Source organism: Geotrypetes seraphini, chromosome 1 (assembly GCF_902459505.1).
Source record: "Geotrypetes seraphini chromosome 1, aGeoSer1.1, whole genome shotgun sequence".
NCBI lineage: Eukaryota > Metazoa > Chordata > Amphibia > Gymnophiona > Dermophiidae > Geotrypetes > Geotrypetes seraphini.
The window spans coordinates 157,445,049-157,457,500 of record NC_047084.1 but is presented as its reverse complement, the minus strand read 5'-3'; the positions used below and the strand labels follow the sequence as shown (position 1 = coordinate 157,457,500).

Below are 12,452 nucleotides of genomic sequence, written 5' to 3'. Positions count from 1 at the left end.
GTAGTGATACTTAATAGTTTATTATGGTACCCAGATCAGCACATTTGGACATTTACTAGAACTGAGTGCCATAAATTATACTCAGAATTTCACTAAACTTCTAAAATTAGGAATATAAAACATGGGGGGCCTGATATTAAAATGGCAGCAATCAGCATTATGCTGAACCCACCCCCATCAGTAAATCAGGAAATTCAATGCTGAGCCACATCCAGACACCAGCATTGATTTTCTGGGTTCAGTTCAGTTTTATTTGATATACTTTAAAAATAGAACAATGTTAAACAAAGTAAAGCCAGGGGGAGCAGACACATTCACAAGTACATAAACAAATACACATGCTCTTTTATAAGGACTAAGGGCCTGTTTTACAAAGCTGCGCTAGCAGCTGCAGCGCGGTAACGGCCCCGAAGCCCATAGAGATTTAAAGGGCTTCGGGGCTATTGCCACTAGCACGGCCTTGTAAAACAGGCCCTAAATGAACAAAGATGGTTCCCAGCATTTTATGCAAACCTTCAGTTCAAAAGAACCAATCAAATTCAATCACATGACATCAGTCCTCCAATCCCCCTATCCAATTACAAAACTGCTTGCCATTCAACACAATCATTCAAACCCATGGAGGGAAGGCATCGTAAGCAATGTATCCAATTTGTTATTTATGAATTAAGGACTTTACACGATCACCTCCCAAACTGAAGTCTCTGTTTATTGGGAAGTAGCCTTTTGCCTTCATATATGATTACCCCAGAACTCGAAAGATACTTCTCTCCATTGATTAAGGAAGACTTTCTCTTAAAAAATAAAATGGAAATATTTTCAATATTTATTGCTTTTTGAAGAACAGCCTTTTTAACATAGTCAGAAATGAGGGGTTCTTTTGGAAATTTTATAAAGTTGCCCTGGTTTGAAATTAACCCCCATGTGAAGACATTTCAAGTAAAAGTCTTCCTGCATAAGTATCTATTGCAGGGGGGGGAGTGACAAGATGGCGGCGGTGTGTGAGTCACAGTGAAGCGGAGCAGGAAGATCTGAATGATTGCAGGCGTCTTTTCTCCTACCTGAAAATTTTTTCCTGAGCTCAGATGCCGCCGAAGAGGAAAGGGGGATAAGGCCCGTTCCCTCGCCGGCCCTTTCTTCGACACCCATCCAGCAAACCATTCAGCAAACTGTTGACCGCTTCTTGCGGCTCAGACGACGGCAACCCGAGTCATCGGAGGAAGTGACCCGGCTTTGGGGGAAGGCAGGTGGAGAGCTTTTCCCCCTTTCGGGGATTAAAATATCTCTGTCCCCTCCGGATCCATCTACCCCCGTGTGTCCAGCTACTGCCGGGGTTCAGCTGCGGGAGAACCATGACCCCAGAAGGGAACCTATGGAGCTGTCCGGTGAGGGCGTTGAACCTGAACCAGCAAGCGCAGGAAAGCTGAAGGAACTAATATACCTACACCAATGGAGGCTTCCTTGGGAGATATTTGGTTGCTTCTTCAATGTATGGAGGCTTCTATAGCTAAAAATACTGAGGAGGTAACAAACATTAACTCTAAGATTGATACTTTAACTAAAACCATTGACTCAGTTAAATTGGATTTCTCAAGCCAAAACAAACAGATACAGGAGGATATACAGCAGCTTCAAATGTTTAAAACAGCAATAATTAAAGATAATTCCTCTATACACAGAAAATTAGAGCAATTTGAAAATTATAATAGGAGATTGAATCTTCGTATTTTGAATTTCCCAATTTCACCTGGAATTCCGCCTATTGATTTCTTCAAAAGATATTTGATTGAGAACTTGGGAATTTCTTCTGACAATATTCCTCCTTTAAATAAGATTTACTATTTGCCAAATAAAAAGATTCCTCAAAAGAATATGGAGAAAAATAATGGACAAGAGGAACAGATTGATTTTGCTAATGTTACTGCTCTTTTAGAACAAACTCTGAATCCAGAGACTGAGAGAACTACGCTTCTAATATCTTTTGTTTTTGAGCAAGACTTAAATATGATCTTAAGATTATATTTTAAAAATTCTCAAAAATTATTTGGAGCACAACGTATTTGGATTTATCCAGATGTTTCCAAAGTGACTCAAGAGCAAAGGAAAGATTTTCTTTCCTTACGTCAAGAAACTCTCAAACTGGATGCTACATTCCTACTAGCTTACCTTTGTAAATGTTTGGTAAGGTACTTGGGAACCAAATATGTTTTCTTTTCTTCAGACCATTTAAAGGAGTTCCTAAGAGTTAAAAAGATCACCAAGGATTGATGTAGAATGGAATATAATATAATTAGAGGTAGCCGTGCCTCACTAAGCCTTTTCCTTTGAATTAAATTCTTTAATTTATGTCTCCAATATTATTTGATTATCACACCCCTTTTTATTGTGGTCTAAAGAAGGGATAAAATGTTTTATTCAAATGTGAAATGTTTTGTTCAAATTTGATATATTGTTTTGGTGAAATTTGTTTCTTTCTCTGTATTGCATGGAACAAGATTACTCTTGTGAATTGTAGTTAAAATTTAAATAAAGAATTAAAAAAAAAAAAAAAAAGTATCTATTGCAAATGACCATGCAAACTTTGTACCACGTGTTGTTTTCAAACAGAAAGTCCACATGTACTTTTGCTTTGACAATTGGCATAAAGTCTGTATATAAAAAATATGTAAAATCTTTGTCCCACTGCAGTTGGCAAATTGTTGCCACTTGTTCTTGAGAAGCTTTGCAGCCAGAGGCTTCGTAAAGGGGGTGTCGGGGGTGGGGGGTGGGGGTGGTCCACCCTGGGCACGGTCTTGAAAGGGGCGCCGGCACTGGTCCTTCTCTCTGACCCTCCCCCTGCTGTGCACCCCTTCCTTCCCCTCGTACCTCTTTATTTTTCCCTTGCTGCCTGTGTCAGTGTCTCCTCTCTCTGACATCACTTCTGGGCCCTGCGCTTAGGAAGTGTTGTCAGAGGGATAGCCGACACAACGCAGGCAGCAAATTTTGTGATATTGTCCCTGCCTGGAAAATGAAAAAGGTACGGGGGAAGGGCACAGCAGGGAGGTCAGGAAGGAGGGGGTGGGGCAGAGAAGAGGGTTTGCGACCAGTTTGAGATCCTGAACCGATTCGCTAGCCTTCTGCCCGATCCGATCTGATCCACACATGCAAATGAGGGGAAATGGCATGCAAAGTAGGAAAAAGAAAGAAACAGGGGAAAAAAAAACAACACCACAACCACAAATGTGCAACAACCAAAGTGGAATTGTCCAAAATTGAATGATATGCACTAAAGAATTGTCCTCCAATTCATCTGGTGAAATGATGATCTTTATTGTTCAAACATCAAATTGACAAATTGACTCGACATGCGCATGTTTCGGCCAACAGGCCTGCCTCAGGAGTCTTGAAAGTCACTAATGAAGATATACGAGATGTACTAACACGCGAAGGAATTTAACCACAAATCAATTAAAGAGGAGTGTAATCCCACGAAGTAAACAAATGCTGTCTGCTGACATAACGTTGTCAATTTGATGTTTGAACAATAAAGATCATCATTTCACCAGATGAATTGGAGGACAATTCTTTAGTGCACATCATTCATTTTTGGACAATTCCACTTTGGTTGCTGCAAAGTAGGAAGGCAGCGATTCACTAAACAGAAGAAGGAACACCGATTGGGCTGGCCGATGGAAAAAGAAGCGACTGCTGAGGACCTTGCCGACTCTCCTGCTCTCTGGTGCCCTGAAATCCCATCTCCCTTGTGCAAAAAGCACAAGAAGGAAAAAACTCTGCCGACTTTCTTGCTCTCTGCCGCCCTTCCCCGCAGTGCGAGCCCGTGATTTTAATCTGCGGTTTTAACCCGAGGGTTAAAAGCGTGTTCTGCTCCTGGCTGCAACATGTTCTGTTCCATATCTAAAGTGTGTTCTGTTCCATTAAAGCCGGTTCATAGACAACCCTGCAAAAGACAAAGACGCGCGCCAACAACTGAGCGCAAGATGGAGGCGTGTGCCGAAGAAAATTACAGTTTTTAGGGGGGTTTTGTTGGGGAGCCCCCCCCCCAGTTTACTTAATAGAGATCGCGCCGGCGTTATGGGGGATTTGGGGGGTTGTAACCATCCACATTTTACTGTGAACTTAACTTTTTCCCTAAAAACAGGGAAAAAGTGAAGTTTTCAGTAAAATGTGGGGGGTTACAATCCCCCACAACGCCCCCACAACGCGGTGCGATCTCTATTAAGTAAAGTGGGTCCCACGCCCCCCCATCGGAGCCCTAAAAACAGTAATTTTCTGTGGCGCGCGCCTCCGCGCTGCGCTCAATTGTCTGGGCACGCCTTTGTCCCGGTGCGCTTTTGACCTGACACCATTAAAGCCCCCCCCCCCTTGTTTTGACCTCTCTTGTGTGGAGAAAATGGTCTGCACATGCTGTGGGACGTGCGTCTGATCAAATTAATTTGCATGATAACTCGTAGTGAATCGGTCACCCGGGAAGACTCGGCCCCGGATCACCCATGGATCGGATCGGAAAGGTGAGTTTAGTGAATCTAGGCCTTATTTTGTACCCAGGGCAATGAAGTGTTGTGACTTGCCCAGAGTCACAAGGAGCAGCAGTGGGAATCAAACTGAGAGCCTCAGGGTGCCGAGGCAGCTGTTCTGATCACTAGGCCACTCCTCCGTGAATTGATAATGCAGCCTTCATAGACAAATGAAATAATAATGATGCTTTGTTTTTTTCATCAAAGCCAATAAAGTCTGCACAGTAACAGATACAAAGATTTAAAAAGCAGTGAGATGAGACTAATGCTTATTAGTTGGTACTTACTGGAAAAGCTCAATAATCTAAAAGTCCCAATTACTGGAACTGAACATTAACTACCCTGATTAAATAAAATCCCAATTAACCAAAAGTGCAAATAAAGTTAGTACAAATCAAGCAGGGTTCTACTGTCATCATTTCCCCAGCAAAATCTCAAACAGGATATAATGTATTTCAGACATGTACAGCATATTTTCCTCCTTACTTTTATGGTGTCAATGTGTGTTTGTTCTTCTCGTAGGCACCACATTTTACAGATGTGTAATTGAAATGTTTGCTGTCGATGAATTTAAACACTTCCAGAATACCAGGCCCTGAAAATGAGGAAGAAATTTGAAAGCTTTACAGATTATAGATTAAGGAACTACAAAACTCACAGGAATTTGCCAGAAAAGAAATGTAAACAATTCTGATTAGAGGCCCATAAGGAAGCATTAATCTGATATTTAAAGTATCTGAGCAGAGAGTTTGTGCTAGAGAACAGAGGTTACAAGCTGGAATAAATAACAATAAAGCCATTAGAAATGCATCCTGGTTTAGAGTGTTGCCAGAGGGCAGAATGTGGGCTGGGATTGTTACTGACCAGGGGCCCAGGGGAAAATACAGCCTCTGTTAACCAAAACTCAAGCAACCGGCCAAAAAAAAATCAAAGATATACTTTAAATAAAAAATGAAAATAAAATCAATTTCTGCCATAAATTTAAGTGTAAACTCAGCAAGCCGCACCTAAATGCGCCTACAATATGACCGGTAGTTTGTCTGAAACAGTTTATGGTATGGCATAGTATGGGGTATGGTATTAGTTAGACGTATTTTTAATAGTAACTCAAGCAACCGGAAACTACATTTATCCGGCACCTATCAATCCCCATTGTCGCCGGTTAACTGAGAGTCTACTGCAACTTCTTGTTTAGAATAACATTGAATCTGTAATGTGTGCACAGTATTTATTCATTTACCCTCCCCCCCCTCCTTTACAAAGCCATGCTAGAGTTTTTAGCGCCGGACATGGAGGTAACAGCTGTTACCGCAGTGGCCAGTGCTAAAAACGATAGCGCAGCTTTGTAAAGGAGAGGATTATTTATTTATTTATTTTTTAAATTTATAGACTGCCTCAAACTAAGTGGTTTACAGAAGAGCGTACACAATGTAAAGCAAGACAGTGTATAAATCAAGGACATTGTCTATCAATGTAGCACACATTGACCAGCAGGTGGAGCTAGAGAACTGATTAACAGGTGGTCGTCTTGGATGGAATGTCTCCTGCAGCTTCAGTATGCTCTATCTCCCTGCAGCTATTCTACTAGCTCCTGAATTCTGGCTGTCTATGGTCAATCTAGTCTCCTGTTGAGGGTCCTCTTGAGTGAGACAGGGGTGTTTGGCTGAATGGTGCCAACTTTGGGGGTTATAACTGCCCCCTCCCCCCCCCCCAGGTCTCTGCCTCACCCTCCCCTCAGTGCCAGTGAGGGGTCGTAACTCCTTGTATTTCTTCTTTCCTTGTAAAAAAAACCCGCAACAACCCCACAACAAAACAGGAAGCCTAAATTTAGTGTAACTGTCTTTACTCTGTAAGCAGTCTACAACTATTGGTTTATTGAAAACTTCCTGCCTGGAGTGGTATTTTTCACTTTGGGGCAAGGTCAGTTTCATTTTGCTTTAGTTTTGTTTAGTTTAGTTGATATTTGCCAGCGGTTTCGGTGCGCTGCGTGAGGAGTTTTTTTTGTTAAAAGAAAAATGACAGCAGAAGTCATGAAGCGGTGTTTGCGCTGTGGAAAGCGGTGAACACGTCCCTCTGTCATACATTACATAACCGTGGCTATGTCAATTAACTATCTTCTTCTAGCAAATTATACCAATAAGAAAAAGAGTTATACACTTCTCCCTTCATATTCGCAGTGATAGGGGATTAACAGACCCGCGAATACAGAAAAACCACAAATAACTTTTTCATATGTTAATCGTGGTTTTCTATTAAAAACCCTCGTGAATATGGTAAAACCGTGAATAACAAAAAAGACAACAGCGATTTTCTCTGGGAATCAGCCATTTTCTCTGTAAACGCTGTGCAAGCTGGGAATCAGCGATTTTGTCTGTGCACGCTGGGAATCAGTACTTGGAAAAATGCGCCAAAATTTTTCTCTGCAATCAGGGATGAGGTAATTTGGGGGGAGGAGCCAGGAATCTAAAAACCGTGAATAATCAAAATCGCGAGTGCAGAAACCGCGAATACGGAGGGAGAAGTGTAGGAGATAAATCAGAATCACTATTCCAGGCAGTAAGGGCCCTGTGCAGCCTCAACATTGCTGCATTCACTACTACTTACCCTAGCCATACTGCTTTGCCTGGTACCATCTGTTTTTTATTAATCCCCCCCCCCCAGTTCAGCTTCATTTTGTATAGTGGGTAAGCAGTGGCATAGTAAGGGTGAGCGGCGCTTGGGGCGTTGGCGCCCCTCCTTCTTCCCCGCCCCCTGCTGCACGTGCACCCCCTTACCTTTCTCCGTACGTTTTAATGTCTCTGGCGTGAGCAGTATGCCCACGTTGGTGTCGGCTCACACTTTGGCATCACTTCCTGGGCAAAGGTCCCAGAAGTGATGTCTGAGAGAGCGCCGATGTGGGCAGCAACCTTGCGCCGGGGAAGTAAAAAAGGTACAGGGGAAGGGAAGGGGCACGTGTGCATGGCAAAGAGGAGCAGAGGGAGGGGGGAGGAGGAGGGGTGCCATGCCCTTAGGAAGTCCAGGCCCAGAGTGGACTGCCCACTCCGCACCCCCTTACTACGCCACTGTGGATAGGGCTGGCCCTGTCTTCTTGTCTTCCTCTTCCTGCTTAAAAATCTCAATCCGTATATTTTGGAGGAAAGGCGGAAGAGGGGAGATATGACAGAGATGTTTAAATACCTACGTAATATAAATGTGCATGAGTCGAGTCTCATTTGAAAGGAAACTGCAATGAAAGGGCATAGGATGAAGTTAAGAGGTGAATGGCTCCAGAGTAATCTAAGGAAATACTTTTTTACAGAAAGGGTAGTAGAAGCATGGAACAGTCTCCCAGAAGAGGTGGTGGAGACAGAGACTGTGTCTGAATTCAAAAGGGCCTGGGAAGGGCACGTGGGATCTCTCAGAGAGAGAAAAAGATAATGGTTACTGTGGATGGGCAGACTAGATGGGCCATTTGGCTTTATCTGCCGTCATGTTTCTATAACCATAAAGTTTTATGACATCACAATGCAGGTGTAAAGAGCCTTTGCCAATAGGGCGAGGAGGAGATAGTGGATGCTGCGGATGGAAGACTGGATGGGCCATTTGGCCTTTATCTGCCGTCATGTTTCTATGTTTCTATCATGCTGGCCTTTCTCAGCTTATTAGGAAGAGACCAAGGCAGTACAGTACAGCACCTAGAGCCACAATCTCCTCCCATGCTACCTGAATTGTATGATACCTGATGGCTTGAATGAAGTCACTGATTGGATGGCGCTGGCAGAGTAAAACTATCTTTGTTCTGTTTTTTAAAAAAATAATCTTTATAGCAGATTCCCCTGTTGAGTCCCAGGATGTTTGGGCTTCTCTGCACTACATAGGGTGGTGGCATCAGTGGGGTTTTTCCTATTTCAGTGTGATGTAAAAACTCCACGGCCATCTTGGCTTTGCGGTGGCTGTCTGTGAATACAGTAGTCTGTTTGACATGCACCTAATGTTTTGTCCCTCTATTGTTTCCCTCTTTTTAAAATTATTAATATTGTAACTTTATCCCTTCATCCCTCCACATCCAGTTATGTCTGTTGATCTGTAGGTCTAACCCCTTTTCTGATGTTATTATTATTTTTTTGTATTTTAATGTATGCATAAATTTGGATTTTAATGTAATTCGCTTAGTATTTCACGTATAAGCGATTCATCAAATTTCTAATAAACTTGAAACTTGAAACTTGATCTATTTTTCTCCGTTTCTCTGTGTTACTGCTGAGTTTTATTAAAAAATATGTTTTATTGTTAGAGCACCCAACAGCATAACAGGGAAACAAAAGCCATCATTCAAAAATAGTGCTATAACAGAGCAAACTGTCCATGGAGGATAACAGAAGAATCAACCACTTGAGAACAGAAATCTACAAGCCGAGTTTTGCTTAAAGGAACTACATGCGCTTTTTTCTTTTTCGTAGTATCTCCCTGACCTTGAAAAAGGAGCATGAAACGCTTCGGCAAGGGGATGAATTAAAACTAAGTTAAGTACAATTATGAAATTACATTACATTACATTCGTGATTTCTATTCCGCCATTACCTTGTGGTTCAAGGCGGAATACAAAAGGAGTTATCTGGCCATTTCCAGAGGAATTGAAGAGTAGAGCAGGTTGCTGCAGAGAATTGGGACGAGTCTTGCGGTGTTAGTTTTGTCTTCAAGGATTTCTTGATTAGCATGGTTTTTATTTCTTTTCTGAACGATTTGTAGTCTGGGGTTGTTATCAGTAAATTGGAGAGTTGATAGTCTAGTTTTGCTGCTTGTGTGGCTAGAAGGCCATCGTACAATTTTTTTTGTTTGGGGGATGCGTGAACGGTTTATGGGTTCTCCTATGTCTGGTTGAGGTAGTTTAGATTAGGCAGTGTTAAGTAGGTTGAGTTGTCTATGTTTATGGTTTTAAATAGTAGGCAGTAAAATTTGAATAGTACTCTTGCTTGTGTACATATGAAACACGTTATAGTTATATTTTTGGGATCGATGAGGATTGGCACTGCTTCGAGTTAAATTATTCGAGTGGTGGCCTGTAAGCTATAGTAGTTTTGGCAGCATTATAATAATAATAATAATAATAATTTTATTCTTATATACCTCCAAAGCCATAGTAGTTCAAGGCAGTTTACAATAAGAAGAGTTGGACAATTAGCGAAATAATTACAATGAAAGTTGTCGAATACATGTAGGTAATAAGAGAAAGGGAGAAAGTCAGAGATTTAGACACAATGTAGGGTCATTGAGTACATGTAAGTAGAATACAGAGATAAGGCTATACGAGTTCTTAGGTTACATTTGGTTAAACAAGTTTACTGAAATCATCTTCAGTTCACATTGAAATGTTGAGAATGGGCACTGAGTGAAGAGGGTTGAGTGACTAATATTTGAAGTCAGTGAAATTGCTTTGAACCTAACAGTGCTAAAGTGCCCATTAAGCTAAAAAAAAAAAAAATAATGACAAAATGGGTGTGGGCAGCAGAGGATGAAAATTCCCTGCTGTCGCCCTCTTCCTTTTCTTCCTAACAAGCAAATGGGACCATGTCTGAGGTGGTTGGAGGAGAGAGTGGGCATAAATTGAGGGTGGGGGAGTAAGAAAGTGATGTTGTTAGAGATGCCGTGGAAAGACAACAAGAGAATGAGTGAGGTTAGTATTGGAGTGGGAAACTAGAGAATCTCTGGGAGGGTGTGAATGAATGAGGGAAACACAAAAATGAGTGAGAAGATGTGGGAAGACAAGAGTGAGGGAATTTGAGAGTAAAAAGATTAGATGGGGGAAGTGGGAGGAGAATGATTAGAAGGGGCAGCAGGGTAGAAAGTGAGTGACAGGATATTCCCTTCGCCTTTCCTTCATTTTCTAACAAGATCCTCTTTCTCCTCCCTTCCTCATTTCTTCTCTTTCTCTTATTCCCTAATCCTCCCTTTCCTCTCTTCTGCACTTCTGCCTTTCATTACCTATCTCTCTCTCCTTTGGCCGTAGATCTTTTCTCCATCTTCCCCCCTCTGAGATTCCCTCTCTCCCCCTGCCCCCCCCCCCAGATACCTTCTCCTTCTCCAGTTCTCTTTCCTCCTCCTCCCTCCCCAGCAGTGGCCACTAAAATTCCTTTCACTCCCTCCATAAAACAATTAACTGGGTACATAAAAATGGTAAAAGATGACTTTACAAAAGTATATGAAAACACATTTTGCTTTAATATTCACATTATGCACATACGTGTAATATACATTTAATATGTACATTATACATACATTTAATATGCACATTATAATATACACGTGGAGGGGCATAATCAAAAGGGACATCTAAGTCCGTTTTCGTCTAAGTCATAAGTCGTCCAAAGTAAAAAAACAGCCTAGGACACATTTTCGAATAATACGTCTAAAATTCTTTTTCTTTCAAAAATCGTCTAACTATACGTCCTGCCGATCTGATCGTCCAAGTCACTAAATCGTCCATCTTTATACCACATTTTTGTCCAACTTTTCGTCCAAGTCCAAAATGCCTAGAACAAGCCCTGTTGGACGTGGGAGGGGTCTGCAAAGTGATGGACTGCACACCCAGACATGCCACCTAAATAGTGGGGTACCTTACAGGGCACTGCTGTGAACTTCACAAAAAGGGTGCCATGTCTTCTCCTCACTACAACTCCCTCATAGGTCATGGTGAGCCCCCAAAACCACCTCCAGAATGTCCTAGACTCACTTATCTACCACCCCAATAGCCCTTATGGCTTCAGGAGCCACTTATATGCCAGTACAAAAGGGTTTTGGGGGGTATAAAGGGGAGTGCACATGTTTCAGTATCAATGCAGTGATTACAGGGGCTTATGGGCATGGGTCCTCCTCTCTATGGGTCCCTAATCCACCCCCAAGATGACTTAAGCCGCCTCTGTGCTGGATGACTAGGCTTTCCTATGCCAGGCTGCCAGGTGATGATGGTCTGGAGGCTGAATTTTAAAGGTGTGATTAATATTTTTATGGGGGGGGGGTCGGTGATCACTGGGGTAGTGTGTGGGGGGTCTGTTTTATGTGTTTGCAGTGCTTATCTGGTGACTAGGTGGGGTTTTGTGACTTAGACCATGTTTTATATGGTCTAAGTCACAACGTCCAAGTTCCGTCGATCGTGGGCTGTATAACTTTCGGTTACACATGCTGTACGACTAAGTCTAAGCCGGCCCACGTCCCGCCCAACTCCCGCCCTCGACACTCCTCCCAAAACGCCCCATTTAGCTTTGGTTGTTCAGCAGCACTATGGAGGCCTAGGTCATTTAGAAATACGTCCAAAACCCGTTTTTATTAACGGCATTTGGACATATTTGGGAAATGTTCGTCCAAGTGCTGACTTAGGCTGGTTTTTGGACGTTTTTTTCTTTCGATCATGAACCCCATATGCTTTAATATACACATATATAGAAAATGTAAATCCTCTTCCTTCCTCTTCTGGTTGGCCGGATGAAAGTAAGGGCCCCTTTTACAAAACCGTAACAGTGCTTCTCCTGTGGCAAATGCCCATAGGAACTGAATGGGCTTCGATGCATTTGCCGTGGGGGAATCGCTCCCGTATATTTGTAAAAGGAGCCCTAAATGTTTTCCAGTGAGGCTTGACTTTGAAATGAGTTTGACACCCCTGCCCTAAAGAGTGTGTCAGAAGGAAAATATGTGCAGGGTGGTCAATTAAGAAAGCCATTTATACTAGCAAAAAGCATTTTACATCCATAAATCAGTTGGCTGAGAGTTTCTCTGCCTGAATGTGGCTGAGATGTTACTTTTATCTGCATTGAGATAAGGCATTTCTGGGGTTGGGTTTCAGTCAGGAAAAGGAAGAAAATCTATGCACTGCATTTTTTAAGCTTCACAGTAGAAAATGACACAGGGAGAAACTTTTTCCCGTCCCATCCCCGCGAGTTCTCGCTGTCTCTGTCCCTGCCCCAT

At 42.3% G+C, this 12,452-nt stretch overlaps 1 long non-coding RNA gene across 3 annotated transcripts in view; it reads right to left on the bottom strand.

Annotated features, from left to right (window-relative positions):
• LOC117345433 overlaps positions 1-12,452 on the bottom strand; it is a 74,379-nt gene that overhangs the window by 32,621 nt on the left and 29,306 nt on the right. For 2 of the 3 annotated variants that reach the window (XR_004538501.1, XR_004538916.1), the window contains exon 2: positions 5,001-5,109. This is a non-coding gene — a long non-coding RNA (uncharacterized LOC117345433). Of the gene's footprint in view, positions 1-2,166; positions 2,239-5,000; positions 5,110-12,452 lie in introns of all 3 variants that reach the window. The other variant, XR_004538128.1, reaches the window with a different exon arrangement.